Source organism: Giraffa tippelskirchi, chromosome 11 (genome assembly GCF_054371585.1).
Source record: "Giraffa tippelskirchi isolate mGirTip1 chromosome 11, T2T-mGirTip1v1.2.pri, whole genome shotgun sequence".
NCBI lineage: Eukaryota > Metazoa > Chordata > Mammalia > Artiodactyla > Giraffidae > Giraffa > Giraffa tippelskirchi.
The window spans coordinates 52,865,772-52,890,406 of record NC_137285.1 but is presented as its reverse complement, the minus strand read 5'-3'; the positions used below and the strand labels follow the sequence as shown (position 1 = coordinate 52,890,406).

Below are 24,635 nucleotides of genomic sequence, written 5' to 3'. Positions count from 1 at the left end.
AAGGATGGCTAACCACTCCAGTATATTCTTTCCTGGAGAATTCCATGGACAGAGGAGCCTGGTGGACTGTATAGTCCATGGGATCGCAAAGAGTCAGACATGACTGAGCGACTTTCACTTCACTTCACTTCACTGTCAATATTATACGGGTAATAGTATCTCACAGGGTGGTTTGTTGGGGATCCCAAAGGCCACCCTTAGTCTCAATTATTTGTTAGAAGGGTTCCCAAGATTCAGAAAAGCTGTTATACTCACAGTCATAGATTGATATTGGCACATATACACTACTGATGCTATGTATATAATAGATAACTGATGAGAGCCTACTGTATAGCATGAGGGACTCTAATCAATGCTCTGTGGTCACCTTAATGGGAAAGAAATCCAGAAATGAAGGGATATGTGTATATGTGTAGCTGATTCCCTTTGACCATTTTTGTTTAGGTCTTCTGTGTATTCTTGCCACCTCTAATCTCTTCTTCTGATAGGTCTTTACTGTTTCTGTCCTTTATCGTGCCCATCCTTGCATGAAATGTTCCCTTGATATCTCCAGTTTTCTTGAATAGGTTTCTAGTCTTTCCCATTTTGTTTCACTTCTCTTCTTTGCATTGTTCATTTGAAAAGGCCTTCTTATCTCTCCTCGCTATTCTCTGTAACTCTACATTCACTTGGGTATATCTTTCCCTTTTTCCCTTGCTTTTTGCTTCTCTTGTTTCCTCAGCTGTATGTAAAGCCTTCTAAGACAACTTGGCCTTCTTGCATTTCATTTTCTTTGGAGTGGTTTCTCTGCCTTCTGTACAATGTTACCAACCTCTATCCATAGTTCTTCAGGCACTCTGTCTACCACATCTAGTTCCTTGAATCTATTCATCACCTCCACTGTCTAATCATAAGGGATTTGATTTATATCATACCTGAATGGCCTAGTAGTTTTCCCTACTTTCTTCAATTTAAGCCTGAATTTTGCAATAAGGAGCTGATGATCTGAGCCACAGTAAGTTCCAGGTCTTGTTTTTACTGACTGTAGAGAGCTTCTCCATCTTTGGCTGTAAAGAACATAATCTGATATTGGTACTGACCATCTGGTAATGTACTTGTGTAGGGCCGTCTCTTGTGTTATTGAAAGAAGGTGTTCACTATGACCAGCATGTTCTCTTGACAAAACTCTGTTAGCCTTTGCCCTTCTTCATTTTGTATTCCAAGGCCAAACTTGCCTTGTTATTCTGAGTATCTGTTGACTTCCTGCTTCTGCATTCCAATCCCCTATGATGAAAATGACATCTTTTTTTGGTGTTAGTTCTAGGAGTTGTTGTATGTCTTAAGGGCACCTGCGTGTGTGCGTGTTCAGTTGTGTCTGACTCTTTGCGATCTCCTGGTCTGTAGTCCACCAGGCTTCTCTGTCCATGCGATTCTCCAGGCAAGAATACTGGAGCAGGTCACCATGTCCTACTCCAGAGGATCTCCCTGACCCAGGGATCGAACCCATGTCTCCTTTGCCTCCTGCACTGGCAAGCAGATTCTTTACCACTGAGTCACCTGGGAAGCCCCTAAGGGCACATGGGGATGCCCTTAATTCTCTCAGCCACCATGTGTAACCACAGGTGTGAAGTGGTCACATGTGGTCAGCCAGGGAACCTCAGCTGACCTCTGGTGTCTAGAGTTTTATCAGAGGGCAGTCACAGAAGTTTGCAGCACCAGATGACTGACCTCACGGTTCAGACTTCAGCCCCTCCCCTTCAAGCAAAAACATGTGTTCACCATAAATGTATCTGGCCCACCTGGAGCAGCAGAAACACGTATAGAAACTCTCTTATCAGTCAGCCTATTCCGAGAGCTCAGAGGTCATCTTCCAGGAGCTGGACTGAGGCCAGTTCTGGAGGAGGACCTTTCTTTAGAAAGGGTAGCATTTCAGTAACTCAAGCCTGCTGAGTTAACCCTTGCCTGCCCAGTAGTTATGAGGAAGAAATGAGTTGATCCAATAACTTAGAATAGTGCTTGGCACATGTAAGCAAATAAATGAGTCAGCTAGAGTTCTTTCCTGTAGACCTCTGTGAGCTGAACGAAGCAGATTCATTTGAATACAAATACGAAATAGCTGTATTCCATGGATTTTGTGATCATAAGTCCTCAAGTTTGGAATAATGGGCATTACAAGCAAATTAAATATTTTACCTAGGAAAGAGGCATTTCTATAGATGAAGCTATTTGCAAAGCAGACATAGAGACACAGATGTAGAGAACAAATGTATGGACACCAAGGGGGGAAGGAAGGGATGGGATGAATTGAGAGATTGGGATTGGCATATATACATTATTGATACTATGTATAAAATAGATGATGAATGAGAACCTACTGTATAGCCAGGAAATATATTCAGTGCTCTGTGGACCAAAATGGGAAGGAAATCCAAAAAAGGAGGGGATATGTGTATATGTACAGCTGATTCACTTTGCCATATAGCAGACATTAACACAACATTGTAAAGCAACTATACTCCAATAATTTTTTTTAAAAGAGGAATTCCTGGTGAAACACCAAACCCTAACATTTGTTTTTTTGTTCTTTGCAGAGCTCTGAAATCAGCAAGGCAGTAATAAAAGAGTAGAAGTATTTGAAGAATACAAGAAAGCAGGTATGAGAGTGGTTCTCAATAATCAACCCATAATATTGATTTAGATTGATGATTTATTCAAACGTACAGCCCCCATTATAAAAACATTTTACAAAAATGCAAGTTTGATGTTTTAGACTGTGTGTGACTACATATTATAGATAGATGATTATGCCCCAAAGAGGAGCTTATTTCTATGTATACATTAAATCAATTTTGAGGATTTCAATTAGACCAGGCCAAGGGAGACATAGGCTTCCCTTGTGGCTCAGCTGGTAAAGAATCTGCCTGCAGAGCGAGAGACCTGGGTTCGATCCCTGGGTTGGGAAGATCCCTGGAGAAGGGAAAGGCTACCCGCTCCAGTATTCTGGCCTGGAGGATTCCATGGACTGTATAGTCCATGGGGTAGCAAAGAGTCAGAGTGACTGAGTAACTTTCACTCAGGGAGATATGTGAAGGAATTAACTAATTATTATTATTTATTATTAAATTGACACATTTATAAAAGGCCTGCTCTATGGCAAACACCCATCTATGAGGTATTTGGTGATCATAAATTTGGACAAAACAGGCATAGTCTACTCCTGCCTTCATGATGCTTGTAGTCCTGTGAACGTGACATAAAATAAACAAGTATCAATATGTAAATAAAAACTGTGATAGATGTTATGAAGAGAAATTCTGTAGGGAAAATACTGGGAAAGAAAAGAGGAATCTATTGTAGATGGACTAAACAGAGGGTGTTTCTGTGGAAGATGGTGTTAAACTAAGAGCTGAAGTATAAAGAAAGGAGTCCCAGGTAGAAAGAACAGTGGCGAATAAAGAACATAACTGAAAAAGATTAAGGAAGGTCACAGAGGTGGAGAGAAGCAGAAGATGAAGCTGTGTTGAAAAATGAGATGGAGATTTCCCTGATGACCCAGTGGTTATGACTCCATGCTTCCGGTGCAGGGGATACAGGTTCAATCCCTGATCAGGGAACCGAGATCCCACATCCCCTGTGGTGCAGCCAAAGAGAAAGAAAATGAATGAACATGCATATGGCAATCAGCCTAGTCCCATAGGCTCTTAGTGGTTATGGTAGAAGCGTCTTCAAACCAACTTTGCTTGGCCACTTTTTGCCCTTGGCATTTCTGTCCTCTGTTATTTGGTCTTTCTTGTGGTCCCCTGGGCGTATTAATAGAAGCTTTCAAATCTACCACCCAACCCCACCCTCCTACATCTTCTGCCAGTGTGCAGCGTAAAAAGCTTATGACTGTGCAATGAGGTTCTCAGTGAGTCCGAATACTAGTTCCATGATCTGTTCCATATAAAATGGTTTGGGATCAAAAAGGTTTGAAAATTTCTAAATACTGTACCACTCTTAGGAGCTTTAAACACACTTCCACATAGGTTCTGGGAAGTTCTGTAGTATGTATGTATATGAATGTGTTTGTGTATGTGTGTGCACCTTTAGTGAACTTGCTGTTACTTAACCATTATTTCCTGGTTTACTGTTTTAGAAGTTTCTGTCTTAGAAATATGTATTTTAAGGGGTTCCTTATCCTCCTGAGGCGGGCCTGCTTTTCGGTAACTTGACCTGTTTTACGGCTTTCCACATTAAATTGTGTTTAATAATTTTCCAGAATCTGGATAATTCAAGCCAGGAAAAAAAAATTAACTGTTTGCTTCTATGGCTTAGTTTTTCAGGTAGAAGATTTTTCTTGAATTATATGGTTAATTGCTTCAAATCCTGATTATACTTTGCATATGAAAATAATACCTGAAAGTACCAATAAAGAGTACTGGAGTAAAAGCTTACTAAGTAATTTTTAATGTTAATGTTAATAATGTTTGTTCTCTTAAATCAAAGGAAAACCACACCAAAAAAATAGTATCTGCATCTTAGCTGCTCTGAATTTTATTCCTCTCCACTGAAAGTGCTTATTCTTCTTTATTTGTAAAAGTCACATAATTTTAAAAGTGAGGAAGATGTCTTGGGTTAGTGCCTACTTTAGAATCTAAAGAAATGATTTGGTTTTGTATAAAATGTGGAGATTCTGTATTTGCAGCAATAAAAGTTTTAAGGACTCATAGTGTTCGAGTTAACCTGAGGTTATCCCAGAAGAAAGGTTCTCAGCATGTGTCGGAAAGAACAGTGACTTTTTTAGATCGATTCAGTATCTTTCAATTCAGGTAACTACTCAGTTAACTATTTCTTAAAAGAAATCTTGAAAACTCCCCTAGTATTTATAACTTAGAAACAAAAAAGCCTTGTTTCATCACCAGAAAGATGAGACAGCTGTCCCTTAATTACTACTCTTGTCATTTGCTTTCTACTAGAGATGTGTCTCAAATTTGAAAACTAATTAGAAATCTTTATTGAATATGGCTTAAAAAAAGAAAAAATAAATAAAACGATTAACATGAAAACATAAAACAGGGAGGAAAACAGAGATGGTAATATTATAGCCAGATTGAATAATCCTCTATTTTAGAATGAGTTGGTGCCTGGGGAACATGCTTTCTGGCATGAAATTGAACTTTACTGTTTCCTTTTTCAGAAGGAATTTTCTCAACTAAATGACAATTCTTTTAATTTCTTTAAATTGTTTTCAGGGACTGTATTTTGCTCAGTATAAAAACAATAGATTTTTTAAGTGTTCAAGCTGGAGTTAAACCCCTTCTCCCTAACTCATTCTCTGTCTGACCCTGGACGAATTTTCAAATTGTTCTCAATCTCAGTTTACCCATTAATAAAATGGGTATTTTAAGATGTCCTTTTAAAATGTCCATTCTACAATGTGGTTTCTTTCGCATTTGTCTCTTGACTTACACACTGACTAGATATGTTCAGTTCTAGAAAGAAGGGGAAAAAGAGAAAAAGTGAAAAGGAAGCAAAACTGAATTTGAGAATGTACATTTAATATCTAGCACAGAATATTGCCAGTACCATAGACTCAAAAATTGCTTATTGATTCTGTGCCTTGGAGGCAAAGACTAGAAGGCAGATTCATTAATCCTTTTACCTGAGCTATTTGTTTGTTTTTTTTTTTAATTGTGAGTAGTTCGGATTCTGCTGTCCAGATTGTAAACCCCACTTAAAGGTACAGTGACATATTGCTTCTGAATTACTCACAGTACTTTGCCTCTGTGTTGCTCATTTATTATTTGTTTACTGAGAGTGAGGCAGTGAACTAACAGGGCAGGAAGTAGGTACCCCTGACTGCCCTATCTGCTGGTTTACAAACACTGTGTCTAACATTGGAAACACAGCGGTTATGCCTCCCCCTGGATGATTCACTCAGTGATGTCTACCCACTTCCTGTTGCTGCTCCATGCACTCTGCGCCATCCGACTAGCCCATTTCCTGTTATTTATGCATAGTCTACATTTGTAGCTTTAGGTCTTTGCTTGCACTGCCTCCACTTTCAGTATTTTCCTTCCTGATTTTCTCTCATTTTCCCTCCCTCTTCCCTGCTTTCCCCTTCCCTTTCCTTTTACCTGCACCCACCTTTCTGGTGTGTAAATCTCTCACAGTCTGGCCAAACAGCGTCTCCTCCGTGAAGCAGTCCCAGGCTATCTGCTGAGATAATTGTCTCACCCACGTGGCCTTCTGTTTGGTTGTGTGCTGTGTTCAGGCACTGTTCCTGGTTGCCTGTTCATTAATATGTAAGGTGACGATGAACACAGAGCCAATGAGAGCCGAGCCGCATTGTATACTAATGGCTCTTTGCTTTTACCCTCCACTCCATATTTGCTACCATTTACCAAACAGCTCAACAAGGGACTGGGCCTCTGACAGTGTTCGCTGCTTGATGGAACACTGGTTTCTGAGTTACTGGTACTATGAATTTAGGCCATTGAGCACCAGGTTGCAGTCACATCAGTTGTGAGTCCAGTTGCCTTTCTAAATGTATTCTTAGTTTTGACAGCTTTGTACCTTGCAGTCAGGAGCCTAGCTCTGCCCCTAGTGGTCAGTTTAGAAAAAACTGACATCTTAACAATAATGAGATTTTGAATCCATGAACACACAGACACACACACATATATATCTTCATTTGATTTTGTCTTATTTCTTTTATCAGTGTTCTGTAGATTATAGCATAAAGATTCTGTACATACTTTGTTTGATTTTGTTTCTAATTTTTTTGCTTTTCAGTACTATAATAAATGGTACTTTTTAAAAGTTTATTTTTCCATTTTCATAGCTATTTTGTAGACAATTGATTTTTGTATATTGACTTTATATTGCACAACTTCGATAAAATTTTTTCTAGCTTTTTTGGTAGATATTTTTGGCTATTTTCTACACAGGTAATCATGTTGTCTGCAAATAGATACAATGTTAGTTGTTTCTTTCCAAGCTGTATGTCTTTTGTTTTTTCCTTGCATTATTGCTTTAGTTATGACTTCTGCTGTGAAATTGAAGAGGAAAGGTGAGAGTGAAAATTCCTACCTTATTCCTGATCTTAGCATCAAAGTACTGAGTCATTTATTTTCTAGTTATGATGGTAACTGTAGCACTTTTGTAGATTTCCATAATCAAAGTTCTTCGCTTTCATTCGTAAGTTGTTGAAAGTTTTTTTTGTTTGTTTTTTTTTTTGGTTTGTTTGTTTATTAAACAATTTTCTGAAAGACAGTTTCTTTTTTCTGGATGTTGAATTTTTGTCAGTTACTTTTTTTGCATCTTTGAGATGATCATATGTGTTCGATTTTTGAATGTTGAACTAGTTTTGCGTTTCTAGATAAACCCCTCTGTATACTGGTTCATTCTAGAATGAACTACTTTTATATACTGCTGAATTATATCTGTTATAGCTAAGCTTTGGTTGACATTTTTTTCTGAGTCAAATTTCACGAGCATATTTTTATGTATTTTTTTTTTTTCTTATAGCATCCTTGATTTTGCACTGGGATAATTCTGGCCTCATAAAAGAAATTGGAAATTAGTCCCCACTTTTGATTTTCTCAAAGAGTTTGTGTATATTTTTATTATTTGTTCTTCAAATTTTTAGTATCACTCATCAGGAAAGTCATCTAGCCTAGAGTTTTGTTTGTAGCTTTTAAATATGAATCCAAGTTTTGTAATAGGTATAGGACTATTCAGGTTATACATTTCTTCTTGAGTGAGATTTGGCAGTTTTTGTTCAAGCAATTTGTTCAGTTTTATATAATTATACTTTTAAAAAATTGAAGAATAGTTGACTTAAAATGTTGTGTTACATTTTGGTGTATAGCAGAGTGATTCAGTTATACATACACATGTATATTCTTTTTCAGATTCTTTTCCATTATGGTTTATTACAATATACTAAGTATAGTTCGCTCTGCTCTATAGTAAGACCTTGTTTTATTGTTACATTTATTTTCATATTATTCAGAATATCTATTTATTGTTTAAGTTCTGGTTTGTAGCGATGTCTCCTTCTCCATTCCTGATATTGCTAATGTATAGCTTCTCTCTTTTTCTTGGTCAGTCTGGATAAGTTTATCAATTTTATTTATCTTTGCAAAGAAATAGCTTTTGGATTTATTGAATTTTTTCAATTGTTTTAATTTTCAATCATATTGACTTCTGCTTAAATTTGTATTATTCCCTCCCTTATAGGAGAATGTAGTCTTACTAGTTTTACTAGAAAACTAGTTCTACTAGAATATACTGTTTCTAGTTTCCTAAGTTAACTTGGATCATAGATTTGAAACTTTTCTAACATTAATATAATAAATTTTTATAGGTACTTCTATCATTGGTACATTCCACAAATTTTGCTATTATTCTTTACTTTCATAATTCAAATTATTTTCTAATTACTTTTGTGATGTCCTCTTTGGCCCAGTGGTTATATAAGAGTGTGTTACCTATTTCCCTAATATTTGTATTTTTTTAGATACTTTTCTGTTATTGAATTCTAGTTTAATTACATTATGTTCTGAAAATATACATGTATGATTTAAATTCTTTTAAACTTGCCACAGTTTTTTGGCTCATGTCAAAAAATAACTTCCTTCAGGTCTGAACTGAAAGAAAACAGAGGGGAAAATGAAAAAGTCACCCTCATGTGGTTTACCTCTTTACATTTTAGTTCCTTCTCACAATTTTCCTGCTTTTGTTTATTTTTCAAAATGCTCAAGTAGCTTGCTTTTTGTGTCTACTTGTAATCAGTGAGACATATAATAGTCAGTTTCCTTGGTCCATTTCTGCTAGAAATGCAGTACCTAAAATTTTGCATATATTTATTTAATCCTCTCCACAATTCATTAAACGGGTATTACCATTTTCCCAACTTATGATGAGGAAACTAAGGAATGGTTTGATTTAGTTAATTGCCCTAGATCCCAAAGGGGCAGAACCTTGGCAGTCTGCGTCCGGAATAGCTCTCTTCACCACTTGGCTATGTCACTCATGCTAAATTACTGTAACAATAAGTGTCATTCCTTCCCAGGTGGCTCAGCAGCAAAGAATCCTCCTTCGAATGCAGGAGACACAGGAGACATGGGTTCAGTCCCTGGGTGGAGAAGATCCCCTGGAGAAGGAAATGGCAACCCACTCCAGTATTCTTGCCTGGAGAATCCCATGGACAGAGGAGCCTGGCCGGCTGCAGTCCATGGGGTCACAGAGTCAGACACGACTGAGCAACTAAGCATACAGGCAGGAGAGGGATTCAGATATGCACACTAGACTAACACAGAGTTAAATTATAAAAGACCCTACAACAACAGCAAGAAATAGTCAGGTCAAACAAATACACACTTAAAAACTTTCCAGACAAAGGGAAAACAATTGATGAAGAAATTCCCAGAGTAGTTCACTAATGGGAAAGAAACCAGGCAGTATTAAGTGCTAAAATAGGGAGGGAGAGAGGGCTTTGGAGAGTAGGGGGTTGGAGAGAGGAGGGAGAGGAGGGTGAAGAAGTGGATGTTATATTGGTTATGCTATTTAAGGACTGAAAATTAGTCCTTTGGACAGAATATAAAAGGAAGCCTTTCCATTAAACAGGTTATTCTCTATAGCAGATTCTCAATAAATACATGTCACTTGAATTCATGATTATGATATTTTCTTTCCTTACTATTCCTTACATGAGAAGTGAAAACAGTCCTAAAAGTTGGAGAGCTTTAGCTTGAGACTGAAAAGATGGGAAAGGAAAAAGATTTATTCAGTATTCAGGCATAAATCAATAACTTACTTTCACATAAAACTATACTTAAATTCCATACTGTCTCAATAATAACCCTTCATATACTCTAGCTGAAAGGGCTTCTCTGGTGGCTCAGTGGTAAAGAGTCTGCCTGCAATGCAGTAGCTGCCGGAGATCTGAGTTCGATTCCTAGGTTGGGAAAATCCCCTGGAGGAGGGCTCGGCAACCCATTCCAGTATTCTTGCCTGGAGAATCCCATGGACAAAGGAGCCTGGCGGGCTACAGTCCATAGGATTGCAAAGAATCAGACACGACTGAAGTGATTCAGCATACATATATACTCTAGCTGATCCTAGATTAGCTCATGTTTTAAAGGGAATTCACTCAATTAATCCATGATTTCTTTAGTTGCCTGAGAGGCACCAGGGAAACTAAATGAATTTGCAGGTGAAACAATGGCTTGGAACTTCACTACTCAGCCTTCTTCTTCCTGTTGATATTCTTCCCAATTCAGATTTAACAATTAAATTTTATTTTTTTTTTGAGTACCTATTGTTTGCTCTTATTGTAGTGCAGTTTTATTGAGTAAATATTTTAAGGTAGAATGTGTGATTGTGTACACATTTGAGTGTAAAGAAACTGCTTTCAATGAGAGAATTCAGACTTATCATCTGTATGCAGTAAGCAGTATGATGGAGAAATCTTAGTTAGGTCACACTATATTCTTTGTAGATAACCTCAGGCACTCTATGAACATCTCTGGAGAGTTAGAGCAAAATTGTAATGATCACAAATATGCATTTATTCTTGCCTGTCATAATAAAAAGCAGAAGATAAAATTTTAATTAAATTCATTATCTATCTTACTTTGAAATTTCAGATTTCAAAAGAAAATGAGAAATTAATCATCAGAAACCATAACTAATTTAGTCAATACTAATTTGAACCTGAAATGTAGCCTCAAAAGGAATTCAGTTGGTTCTGTGAATGAATAACTTCTGATGTCTGTATTAGAAATGGCCTGAGGATATAGCCAAAGCTTCAGTTTTAGTTTTTCTCAAACACATAGTATTTAACTGGCCTCGGGTGGATGTGTGGGACATTAAGGACTTAGCAGTATTTGACATTGCTGAGACAGCACTTCCTCAAAGCCCTCTTCAGTACATGTGAACGAAGAATCAACCTCCATCCAAATTAAACTTCTCTCTGCACGTCTCTACTTCTTGAGATAGGCTTGAGATGGACTGCTAGGAGCCATTACATTTGGAATATGCAGCTACCGAATAATAGTATCAGGAGAAAAGCTCCGTCATCTTAAGTATAGACAGTAGACTCCTGTCCTTTAGATAATTTTCAGATGCCAGAGAAGGCCATTTAAAAATACCCAAGCATCTAGTGAATTTCTATAAAACTCTCTTGTACCATTTTTTTTTAAACCTCTGCTGTAGGATAGCAATTAAAAAACAAAACAAAACAATGTATTTAGGGTTGGTGACCAGTTTTACAAGCTTTTGTTAAGTAAGCAAAATGTCATGTGTCACATGAAATATTTATAGAGAAAAATTTCCTTGAAATTTCAACCTTTTCTGGAACATTCAGTGAAAATTCCTATCCTTTGGATGATGTGTGAGAAGCAACCAAAAGTGTCATACTGTGAAGAAAAAAGTAAAAAGAGAAGAACAAATATTGTATATTAACCCATATCTGTGTAATCTAGAAAAATGGTATAGATGATCCTATTTGCAAAGCAGAAATAGAGACACAGATGTCGAGAACAAATGTGTGGATGCCAAGGAGATGGCGGGGTGAATTAGGGGATGGGATTGACACATCTACACTATTGATACCAACATGTAAAATAGATTACTAATGAGAACATACTGTATAGCAGAGGGAACCCTGTTTAGTGCACCCTGACCTGAATGGGAAGAAAACCCACACAGGAGGGGATTTATGTATATGTATGCCTGATTCATTTTGGTGCACAACGGAAGCTGACATAGCATTGTAAAGTAACTATGCTCCAATAAAAAATAATTTAAAAAAAAGAAAGAAAGGTTAAAAGCCCACCTTAGAACAAAAGAACTTCTAACCAACCCCAGAGTGGCTGCTAAGCCTCTGGAGCTTTTCTGTCCCACCTCTGGGTCTCAATGTTCCCATATCTTGAACAGAATGACCCCTAGTTGCCTTAAGTCTCAATTCTATACTGTGTTAGAACATTTTAACTCAGTGTTTGAAAGAGTGGTTATAGTAGACATATGTAACCAACCTCTTGTGAAGAGTTGACTGAGATTAAATCAAGCATATTTTCACATACTTACTTTGTAATTCTTCAGACTGCTTTCCTTTTTATGATGACACAGAACACAGTCTAACAAGTCAGGTGGCAGACTCGCTATATTCCCAAAGCTGGTCCAAGTGCTTCCTGTTAGGACCTTTGATTATTGTTAGAAACTTTAAATTCTGGGCTTCCCTGGTAGTTCAGACAGTAAAGAATCTGCTTGCAATGCAGGAGACCCAGGTTCAGTCCCTGGGTCGGGAAGATCCCCTGGAGAAGGGAATGGCACCCACTCCAATATTCTTGTCTGGAGAATCCCATGGACAGAGGAGCCTGGCAGGCTACAGTCCCTGGGTTGCAAAGAGTCAGACATGACTGAGCGATTAAGATTTTAAAGTCTGGTGCAAATCTGTTGTGGTGCCAAAGTGTTCTGAGTTCTCAGGGTTAAGGATGCCTTATCACCAGAATTGACAGAGCCTCCCTTTCTTACTTCATATGCAGTGGAGATCCATGTCGTTCTTATCCAAATCTGAAACAAATCAGCAGCAGTCAGACTGACCTCTGACAGTGAGCCAAAGGCATAAATCTTTGATTATGCAGTGTCAGACTTTATCTTTTTGGGCTCCAAAATCACTGCAGATGGTGATTGCAGCCATGAAATTAAAAGATGCTTACTCCTTGGAAGGAAAGTTATGACCAACCTAGACAGCATATTAAAAAGCAGAGACATTACTTAGCCAACAAAGGTCCGTCTAGTCAAGGCTATGGTTTTTCCAGCAGTCATGTATGGATGTGAGAGTTGGACTGTGAAGAAAGCTGAGCGCCAAAGAATTGATGCTTCTTAACTGTGGTGTTGGAGAAGACTCTTGAGAGTCCCTTGGACTGCAAGGAGATCCAACCAGTCCATCCTAAAGGAGATCAGTTCTGGGTTTTCATTGGAAGGACTGATGTTGAAGCTGAAACTCCAATACTTTGGCTACCTTATGCGAAGAGCTGACTCATTGGAAAAGATCCTGATGCTGGGAAGGATTGAGGGCAGGAGGAGAAGGGGACGACAGAGGATGAGATGGCTGGATGGCATCACCGACTCGATGGACATGAGTTTGGGTGGACTCTAGGAGTTGGTGATGGACAGGGAGGCCTGGCGTGCTGCGATTCATGGGGTCGCAAAGAGTCGGACACGACTGAGTGACTGAACTGAACTGATGCTTGTTCTAGGGAGTTCTCTGCATTGCTTCTTTGTGTTCTGTCCTTCTGAACATCAAGACTTGGCTAGTTTCAGAGACCATCAAATACTCACTGTGATTTAGATTTCTTTCTTACCTTATCATATGCCTTAAAGTGGTGCTTCTCAAGCTTGAATATGCATAAGAATCAGCTGTGCTATGGTGTGATTTCTAATTTAGTAGATCTGGGGTCTGGCTTAAGGTTCTGCGTTTCTCACAAGCTTCCAGGTGATGCAGATACCACAGATCTAGGAACCACATTTTGAGTGGTAAAACCTTCAAATAAAGTTGCTTTTTGATTATGTTCAATCCATGTTTCTTCTATTTCATGTCTGTGATGCTTACTCATGTTAAAGGAAGCATAGCTAACTAATTCAATATGAGCCCCCAAAGCTGGACTTCTGATCAAAGTGGAGCCCTGACAGCTTGCATCTTTATTCCTCTCATGACAAAGCATCACCTCACCAAGTTTAATATTAGTGGTAAAACCATACTGATGGCCTGGGGAACTCAATCGTCCTCTGACACAATTGGTTAGTTGGTTTTCCTGGGCAGAATCATTTCCCCTGAATGTGCATCCATTGCTCTGTCTGTTGAGGACCCTCATGAGAAGACAGAGGGGATTTTGACCTTAAATATATGCTTGATTTTTGTTTTTTAGGTAAAATATTTGCCAACTTATGCCATTTTTTTCCCAAAGAAAAATTTTTCCCTGAAATCATAATTTTAATTCTGCAATTACTTTTGAATGATGAAACGTAAGAATAAACCCCTGTTACTGAGAATATGGTCCTGGTTGAACAAATGTGAATGTAATTCTCTTGCAGTAATGGTAGCCTTCAAAGCACTTGACATTTCCCATGATGGGAAAGGAGCTGGGAAGGCAGAGGTAAATTCCATCTGGATCACATTCCTTCTTTCACCTCTTCTTGTCCCCAGATAGCATTTAGCTGATCCTTAGAAGTTCAGCCCATCCATGTACATATTGCAAATTGTGGATGTTTAGAAGGTTTTAAAGTGATTTAGCATCCTGAGTTATATCTGGTTTATCAGAATGAAGTCCTGGCTCCAGAAGGTTTTGCAACACTAACATGAAGTGAGCAGTTTAGTAGCTTAGTTACTGAAAGGCTATTTGTTGTTGTTCAGTTGCTAAGTCGTGTCTGACTCTTTTGCCACCCCATGGACTGTAGCCCGCCAGGCTCCTCTATCCATGGGATTTCCCAGGCAAGAATACTGGAGTGGGTTGCCATTTCCTTCTCCAGGGAGACTTCCAGAGGCAAGGATTGAACCCGCATCTCCTGCTTGGCTGGCAGATTCTTTACAACTGAGCCACTTGGGAAGCCCATGAAAGGTTATACCATAAATATAATATGTGTATGTTAGTCACTCAGTTGTGTCTGACTCTTTGTGACCCCATGGACTGTAGCCCGCCAGGCTCCTCTGTCCATCAAATTCTCCAGGCAAAAATACTGGAGTGGGTAGCCATTTCCCTCTCCAGGATGGAACCCATGTCTCCTGCATTGCAAACATGTTCTTTACCACTAGCACTACCTAGGCTACACTCCATCAACATAACAGAAATTTGCTCTTCTAGTTTTTTGTTGTTTTTTTTTTGAGATGGATGGGAAATAATAACTCATTTGACACATCACATCAAAGCACTGTTTGTAAACCTAAATGAAAGTTGCAGGTATATACTGTCATCAGGCTTCCAAATACGCTCTTTCTGGACTTCAGCCTGAACAGACCAAGAAGCATCTTTAACCACAGGTTCACTTAGAAACAAAGAACAGCCCATGGTACGATGCCTCACACCTGTGTCATCCTGAGATACATCCTAAACCACAAGAGCCTCTTGTCAAGTATCCTGGCCCATTATTTCATTCCCATTTTCCCATGAGCTTAGTTGGCTATGACTCAATCTTCCTCAGATCCTCTCACTTTTGAAAATTACATAAGGTCTTTGGAGTCTTTTGTTTCTATGAAAAATAGTCCCACCTGCCTTCTACCTCTTGAGAAAATATTTTGTCTCTTTGTCATAATGGGGACCTGCTTTTCTGCAGTTTTCTGCTACCTTGCTGTCTACTGTAATGAAGACGGGCCACATAAACGGAGCCTGGAGGCAGGGTTACTGTTTTCCAGGTGTCATGAGAGCCCTCCTAAGCTGTTATGCCTGGCTCTGCCACACCTCCACCCCTGTTTATCCTGCTCATTAGCCAAACTCCTGTTCTCTTTACACTTTTCTACCAGACACCAGGTCTTCTCTTGGTCCACATATTCTCTTGGGCTATTGCAATGACCATGGGAATAACCCCACCTAGCATCCTTCCTGGCACCATTTCTTTGTCTTATGGACTCTAGTGACCACAAACACCACTCTGTTTTGTCTACCCATGTATCCCATAAAAGTGCCCTGGACTTATCACTTAGGACTAAATTCTTCTCTCAGCTTCCAATATGTCAACATCTTTCCCCTTAATGACTTCCCAATCCAGCCTAGAAACTTTTCAGCCACATTAGTATTACATCCCTGGCTTCACCCTTCTCTCACTGCATCTGTAGACAGAACCCCAACACTATGTCAGCTAAACTGTCCTTCTTCACCAGGCTGATGAGCCCTGCTGGAGAAAGTCACACAGCTAGGTAGACGGAGGTCTCCATAAACCTGTGTCTCCAGGCTCAGATGGACCCATACAACCGTCCCACCTACTGTTCCTCACCCAGTGCTCGGAAAGACCAGCACAAGATTCCATCACTCTTCTCAAAGCTCTTAGTTCCTCCTATTTCCTCTCAACACATTAACATAATTTAGTTAAATTCATGAGTATTTATGACATACCAAAATCACAAAGAAAAATATAGTAGATGTTTTGTACCTGTTACCCAGTTTTGTTTTGTTTTTTACATGAGAGCTTTTTTAAAAAAATTTTTTGGCTGTGCCACATGCCACGTGAATTCTTAGTTCCTTGACCAGGGATCGAACCTGTGCCCCCTACATTGTAAGCATGGTCTTAACCACTGGACCACCAGGCAAGTCCTTACCCAGTTTAATAAAGCAAACTTTCTCAGTAGAGTTGAAGACCCCTTCCGTCCCCTTCCTGATCACATCTCACACACCCTCCCAAATATCATAACAATTCTGCTTTTAGTGTTTATTGTGTATTTCTCTATGATTGTACTTATGATGTATATGGACCCCTGTGCAATACAGAACTGGAATATTGTTTTATATGTTGTAAAATTTTCTATAAGTGCCATTGTCTTTCTTTTTCCCTCTCTGTCTTATGGCCCTCTTCACGCTTTCTCTTTTCTCTATGCTTTGTGAAGTTAATCAGTGTTGATACTTGAAATGAAAATTCATCCTATATAGGATGAATAGACCACATTATATTTTTTCTAGTTTCTTATTGACGGGCCTATTTCAATATTTATTGTTAGAAGTTGATTCATTGTAAACATCCTTTCAACTGTCTTCTGGTATGCATTTGTTTAAATTTTTCTCAAATGTATGCTTCGAAGTAGAATTGCTTTTCAACTTTACTAGTATTACCAAATTATTTTCCATTATGATTGGAACATCTTCAGTGCATGAAAGTTTCTGTTACTCCAAATCCTCATTAATATTTGAGATTTTAAGACTTCAAAATTTTTACTTATTGATGGTTATGTAATTTTAGTCTGCCTTTCCATGATAACTAGTGCAGTTCAAAATCTCTTAACATGTTTATTGGCAATTTGTGTTTAATATTTTTGAGTTACTGATTTACATGTTTTGCTAGTTTTTTCTCTTGGGTTTGTTTTTGTAACATTCTTAAACTATTCTGGAAACTAAATCTTTACTGGTTATCTTAATTGCACACATTATTTCCTTTTTCTACTTGTTTTAGGTTTTATTTGCTTCTTTTCTAGTTGTAAGGGAAAACTTAGATCACTGATTTGAGATCACTTTTTCTATTATAAGCATTTAATACTATAAATTTCCCTTCAAACATATTTTGATATGTACTGTAGTAATTTCATTCTGATTCTAATGAGTGTGTGTTTTATATACACACACTTGTTTTTATTGCAATTCTCTTTAATTTGTTAAGGTTTGTTTTATGATCTATGATATAATCTTAGTGAATATTCAATATATACTTTGAAATACATATGTATATTCTGTTGCTGTTGAATTCATTGTGTTATAAATGTCAATTAGATCAAGTTGTTGGCAGTGTTATTAAGTCTACTATATCCTCACTGATTTATGTTTACTTGGTCTATCCATTTCTGAGAGAGGGGTGTTGATATCTCCAAGCATATCATTGCAGATTTGTCTGTTTCTCCTTTTAGTTAAGTTTTTGCTTCATGTATTATTAAGCTTTGCTGTTAGGCACATGTGTGTAATGTCCCTTTTGATATTCCTTGATGTGAAATCTATTTTAATTGTATTAATATAGTCACTCCAGTTTTCTTTTGATAAATGTTTGCATGGTTTATATTTTTTGATCCTTTTACTTTAACCTATATATGTCATCCTATTTAAATATAACTATGAAGCATATATTTCATATTTCAGTTCAGTTCAGTTCAGTTCAGTCGCTCGGTCATCTCTGCCTCTTTGTGACCCCATGGACTGCAGCACGCCAGGCCTCCCTGTCCATCACCAACTCCCAGATCTTACTCAAACTCATGTTCACTGAGTTGGTGATGCCATCCAACCATCTCATCCTCTGTTGTCCCTTTCTCCTCCCACCCTCAATCTTTCCCAGCATCAGGGTCTTTTCAAATGAGTCAGTTCTTCTCATCAGGTGACCAAAGTATTGGAGTTTCAGCTACAGCATCAGTCCTTCCAATGAATATTCAGGACTGATTTCCTTTAGGATAGAATAGTTGGATCTCCTTGCAGTCCGAGGAACTCTCAAGAGTCTTCTCCAACACCACAGCTCAAAAGCATCAGTTCTTCAGCACTCAGCTTTCTTTATAGTTCAACTCTCACATCCATACATGACTACTGGAAAAATATATAAATTTCATATTTATATGAAGCATAAATATAACTATGAAGGGCTTTCCAGTAGCTCAGCTGGTAAAGAATCTGCCTGCAATGCAGGAGACCCAGGTTTGATCCCTTGGTTGGGGAGATCCCCTGGAGGAAGGCATGCACCCCACTCCAGGATACTGGTCTGGAGAATCCCCACAGACAGAGGAGCCTGCTGTGTTACAGTCTGTGAGGTCATAAAGAGTCAGACACAACTGAGCAACTAAGCATAGAACAGCATGAAGCATATAGTCAGGACTTACTTTTTTATCCAAGCTGATAGTCTCACTCTTTTAATTGAAGTATCTGTGTCTGTGTGTGTGGATTGTTTGCATTTAATAATTACTGATGTGGTTGGACTAAGAGCAAACAGTCTACTTTTATATATTCTAGTGATATAATTGTATACTATCATTTTAGCATGAAAATGAAAGTGAAAGTCACTCAGTCGTGTCCACCTCTTTGCAACCCCATGGACTGTAGCCCACCAGGCTCCTCGGTCCATGGGGATTCTCCCCGCAAGAATACTGGAATGGGTAGCCATTCCCTTCTCTGGGGGATCTTCCCGACCCAGGGATCGAACGCTGGTCTCCTCCATTGCAGGCAGATTCTTTACCTGTAAGAGTGACCAGAGAAGCCTGTCATTTTAGTGTAAAAGCAATAATAACTCCCTATTCTTCACTCTCATCATCTTGCTACTGATGTTACTTTTTACATATGCTAGCAGCATAGAATACATTGCTACTGATGGTGCTTTAGACCAGTGTTTGGTAGATACTAGTCTGCAGGCCAAACAAACTCTGAATACCAATTAGTTTTGCAAATAAAATATTAGTGTCACATGCCCAGGCCTACCTGTTTATGTATTTTCAATATTTGCTTTCACACTGTAGCATCAGAGTTGACTGACTGTGTGACAGAGACTCCGTGACTCCAAAAGCCTAAAATATTTACTGTCTGTCCTTACCAGGAAAATTATGCCAACCTCTGCTTTGGGAAATTATCTTTTATAGTTACTCAAAGTAAGAAAAGATGAAATTGACATTTATTTTCCTTTATACCATTTATAGTGCTCTTCATTTCTTTTGTAGATACAGATATTTCTCTGTTATGTCATGCTTGAATAACTTCCTTTAGTATTTCTTGCTGTGCAGGTCTGCTTGTAATGAATTTATCACTTTTTATTTGTCTGGGTAAAAGTCTTTATCCCTCTGAATTTTTACAAGTTATCTTTACTTTGTATAGAATTTTGGTCTGATAGTTTTTCTTCTTTCAGAACTTTAAAGATGTCACTTACATAGTTCCTAAGCAGTCCAAAATGTTTTCTTGTTTCTGTTATTCTATATGTACTTTGCATTTTTTGCTCTGGTTAGCTTAAAAATTTTTTCCTTAACTTTGGTTTTAAATAGTTTGAAGATGATATATGTACAAGGTTTTTTTTTTTTTTTGCTTGTTTGATTATTGGGTGTGTGTGTGTGTGTGCACGTGCGCGTGCGTGTGTGTGACTACTCTGCTTGGTGCTTTCTGCGCTTCCTAGATCAGGATTCTGATGTCTTGAAATACTTTTGTCTTTTACATTCCTAGCATTTCCATTTGATTCTTTCCAATAGTTTCTGCTAAAAATATCCATCTGGTCATGCAGGTTGTCTACCTTTTCCATTACAGTTTTTAGTATATTCTCTTTCTGATAATTCCACCTTCCGCATCGTATCTGAGTCTGGTTTTCTTGATCGCTTATTTGCTTTTCTCCTGACTGTGTTTTTATTGTTGTCGTCTTGAGCTCTTGGGCCTTATGGGTAGGGCTTTCTCAGCGATTCTGTCCTTCTCTTAGAAATAGAGGATCTGTAATGAAACAATCTCAGGAAACTTCCCTCCCCGCTCTTGTTTCCATCCCCTAATCGCAGTGAGTTTTCGCCTGTGCCCTGATGGCCACAGTGTCGGCCTTTTTTGTTCTGGAGAGAGGCGGGTCCAAGTGATGTGCTGTGTTTTTCCGGCTGCTCGCCTCCCACAGTCCTGCGTTACCAAGGATGCTTTCTTCATATCTTGTTCTGCTCCCAGTCTTTCTCATGCGAGTCTGGTGAGGTTCATGAAGAAAAAAGTCTGTTGGTGGATACAAACTACGTTTGAGTTTGTGGCTCTCAGTAGCTGTATATGCTCATGGTAACCTACCCTGACCTTTAGTAAGTCATTAAATATTTTGATTGAACTTTCATTTCAAACTTGTTTGGAGCCTGACATCCCTTCCTCCGGTGAAAGACAGCTCTGCTCTCTGGAGGAATTTATCTTTGCTAAGAGCTCAGGCTGGTTGGTTGCTCTGAGACCTCAGCTTTCTGCTTAGTTAAGGAAAAGTTAGGATTTTTTATACTATTCAGCTTTTTCTTGAGTTTCTGGTAGGAGTAATAGTCTTTCCATCCTCGTGTAAACAGAAACTGAAAACTTCTGTGCTCCAAACGTATTTTCCCAGGATATAAATTATCTCACACTTTATATGGTATCTTTTGCTTACAGAATATATTTCTTTTAATGTAGTCAGATTTATTAACATTTTTCTTTATGAACTGTGCTTTTGAAGTCAGGTTGAGACATCTTTACTTACCCAGAGTTCACAAATATGTCCTTTTCTTGAAAGAAAACAACAACAAAAAAATACAACAACAAAAAGCTGAAGCCATGGGGAGATTATCCTTAAGTTTCTCTCCCTTACGTGTCAGATTGTATCTAATTTTCTATTTACCCCTCCTTTAGTTACAGCATCCAGATTTTGCTTGCCCCATTAATCATCTTCTTTCTTCTTAATATTTAATTCCTCTTTATTCTTTTGGTTATGTCCTTTCAGTATTTAAATATGCACATGTGTCCCCATTCTTTAAAAAAAGTGCAGTCATCTTTTAACCCAGTGGCATTGTTTACTGGAGAAACAATGATGCTGTTACCCTTATTCACTCCTCTCCACTCTTCCCATCGTTGCTGGTCCCTTTACCAGTTGACATCTCTTCTTGCGCTCTGAAGTAGTTCTGTGCCTTAAGGTTGAGTCCTCAGACATCCTTCTTCTCACTGCATGCACTTGCTTTCTGTGACTTCATGCATCCCTTTGACTTCAACCATTAGTCAACAATAATTGACCAAAAATATATTTTAACAGCCTTAATATCTCTCCCGTGATCTAGACCCATGTGTTCAATTGCTTTCTGAATATCTTAAGACATCTCAGAAGCAACGCATTTAAAATTAAACTCATCATCTTTGACTGCAGTTCCTTCTTCAAGCTCCCCACATATGAACGAGTTCCTTTCCAAGAGCATGTTTGTAAGTCCAACAAAGTTAGCCTAGGTACCCAACTAACACAATCAGCTGTAACACCATCGGCTATATAGTACTATACCGTAATAGGTTTGTAATACTTTTCACGCATGATACATAGAAAACGAACACACACAAAAAAGAAAACATTTTAAATCTTACAGTACGGTACCTTGACAAGTACAGTAGTACAGTACAACAGCTGGCATACAGCAGCTGACATTGAGTGGACAGGCAAGAAGAGTTACTGAGTGGAGGGGGGAGAGGAGGTGGGAGACGGTTGACCTGAAGGGTCATCAGCAATAGGAAATAGAGGGCAAGCTGCAATTTCATTCACATCTGATGTTGATGGAATGCATGTGTGCATCTTTGAGAGTTCGCAAGTTGAAGGTTCACATGTAGGGGACTTGCTGTATCCTACAGATAGCCTAACAGTCCAAACTATACTCAGTCTCATGTGAAATTTCTGTCTTCCTTATCTCAACTCTGATATCACATCTAATTCCATCACCAAGTCTAGGTAATTCTATTTAGTAATTGATTTGAATCCAGATTCTAATTGGTTTGGATCCAATTTTCTTCTCTAATTATCTGCTTCTATGTTGGCATGAGTTCTTTTTATTATTTTATTTTTCTAGAATATTAGAATTGCCTCCAAAGAGGTGGATTTCCTTACCAAGTTGTCACATTCTAGTATATTTTCCTCTTTGACTTTCAATAAACTGTCTAAAGGGGCTTCCCTTGTGGCTCAGTGGTGAAGAACCCACCTACCAATGCAGGAGATGCAGGTTTGATCCTTGGGTTGGGAAGATGCCCTAGAGAAGGAAATGGCAACTCACTCCACTATTCTTGCCTGGGAAATCCCATGGACAGAGGAGCCTGGCAGGCTATAGTCAATAAGGTTGCAAAAGAGTGGGACAGGACTTAGCCACTAAACAACAGCAACAACAAGCTTTCTAAAAATCAAATATAACCGTGTTATTCTTCTGCTTAAGGTATACTTAATGTGATTTCTTCTGCTTTAAGAATTGTTTAGTCTCTGGCTGTTTTAAACTTTTGTGTGGTTTGTAAAAACCTCAGTCTATTTTTATGCTGATCTCCAAACCAAAAAGTTTCCAAACAGACACAGAAAAGGAACTACTGCACCTAACCATAACCCTAGGTAAAGGCTATATTTATCAGCTGGAAATGCTTGGTTTTTACTTTGCCAGTACTGTAGCTGATTCTTTCTGAGGCCTGTGCCTTGCTAATAACTATCAAGCCTGAAATTTGTCCTCAAATGTAGCAAAGATAGAATGGAAATGAATAGAATCATAAGAGGTTGTCAAATAATCTTTGTTTCATAAGTCTGGCTCCATTCTCTCTAAAATTGAGTTCATTTTTCAGTTTTGAATGGGCATGCTTAAAATGGGACTATGTGAATGGGTCTTTGTGGGCATCTTAATTTAGTCCTCTCTACTCACCCTCAAATTACACAAGTGCACACAGCCCACACGTAGAGTTGACATTTGTTAATTATTTACTGTTGGTGTACCGGGTTATCATTTTGCTAGGATTCATCCATATTGCCTTATTTAGATCTTCTTTACAATTTTTAAAATGACTGATCAGGATTAGGGGTTGAGTCTTTGATCAAAGAGTGTAGTAAAGTTAACAAAATCCATATATCTGAGTCCTACATACGCATACTGTGACGCTCTTCCACAGATATTAATGCTAATGCATTCCACTAATGCTATTGCATTTATCACAGGTTCTTGAAAGAATGTGGTGCAATAAATATGTGACTTTCCTTATTAAAAATATATCTAAATTTAAATAATCCAACAAGAAAATATTATCTTAATTTAATATATAATTTTCTACCTTATATTGCCCCTCCCCCCACTCCCTCTCACATTGGAAACTACCAATTTGTTCTCTGTATCTGTGAGTTTGCTTCCTTTTTTCATTATTATATTCACTAGTTGGTTGTATTTTTTAGACTTAACATTCAAGTAATATCATACAGTATTTGTTTTCCTCTGTCTGACATTTCACTTCTCATAGTACCCTCCAAGATCATCCATGTTGTTTGAAATGCAAAATTATATATATATATATATGGGACGGCGGAGCCTGGTGAGCTGCCGTCTATGGGGTCGCACAGAGTCAGACACGACTGAAGCGACTTAGCATAGCATAGCATAGCATATATGTATATATTTATGGTTTTCCACAGTGGCTGCACCAATTTACATTCCTACAATTTACGTTCCTACAACTTACACTCCTACATTCCTACAAACAGAGTATGAAGGTTCCCTTTTCTCCACATCTTCTCCAACATTTGTTTGTGTTCTTTTTGATGATAGCCATTCTGACTGGTGTGAGGTGATAGGTCATTGTGGTTTTGATTTGCATTTCCTTAATGATTAGTGATGCTTAGCATAGTTTCATGTGCCTATTGGCACATCTGCATCTCTTCTTTGGAAAAAGTGTATATTTAGATCTCTGTCCATTTTTTAATTGGGTTGTTTGTTTCTTGATGTTGAGTTGTATGAGCCGTTTATATATTTTGGATATTACCCCCTTATTGGTCATATCATTTGCAAATGTTTTCTCCCATTCAGTAGGCTGTGTTTTCATCCTGTCAGAGGTTTCCTTTAAGTTCAATTAGGTTCCATTTTTTTTTTTCGCTTTTGTTTCCAATATAGGCATAGGGAATTAAAGGATACAAACTATTATGTATAAAATAAGCTACAAGGATATATAGTATCTCTCAGGGAATATAATAGCCAATATTTTATAGTAACTATAAATGCAGTATAACCTTAAATGTCGCGCATCACTATGTTGTATACCTGTAATTTATATAATATTGTACACCAACCATAACTCAATAAAAATAAAAAAATATAATTATCAAATTAATGGATTTGGTCTTATTGATAGTACTATAGCCTTTTACCCCAGCAAGTATTCCTAGTTGTATCCTTACAAGCCAATGTGTATTTATCTGCAACCTTATTGTAATATGTTCTAAAGATTCAAGGTGCTCTCTAGATTTAATTTTTGCCAGATGACATTTAAACA

The 24,635-nt window shown here is 38.1% G+C and overlaps 1 protein-coding gene and 1 long non-coding RNA gene across 45 annotated transcripts in view; one reads left to right on the top strand and one right to left on the bottom strand.

Moving 5' to 3' along the window:
• Positions 1-6,234, bottom strand: part of LOC145526877 (uncharacterized) — a 69,355-nt gene extending 63,121 nt beyond the window's left edge. The window contains exon 1 of the long non-coding RNA XR_014069265.1: positions 6,106-6,234. This is a non-coding gene — a long non-coding RNA (uncharacterized LOC145526877). The remainder of the gene's footprint in view (positions 1-6,105) is intronic.
• Positions 1-24,635, top strand: part of INPP4B (inositol polyphosphate-4-phosphatase type II B) — an 802,877-nt gene that overhangs the window by 386,680 nt on the left and 391,562 nt on the right. For all 44 annotated transcript variants that reach the window (XM_081543596.1, XM_081543565.1, XM_081543580.1 and 41 more), the window contains one exon: positions 2,571-2,633. The gene's annotated coding sequence lies outside the window, so the exon portion shown is untranslated. The remainder of the gene's footprint in view (positions 1-2,570; positions 2,634-24,635) is intronic.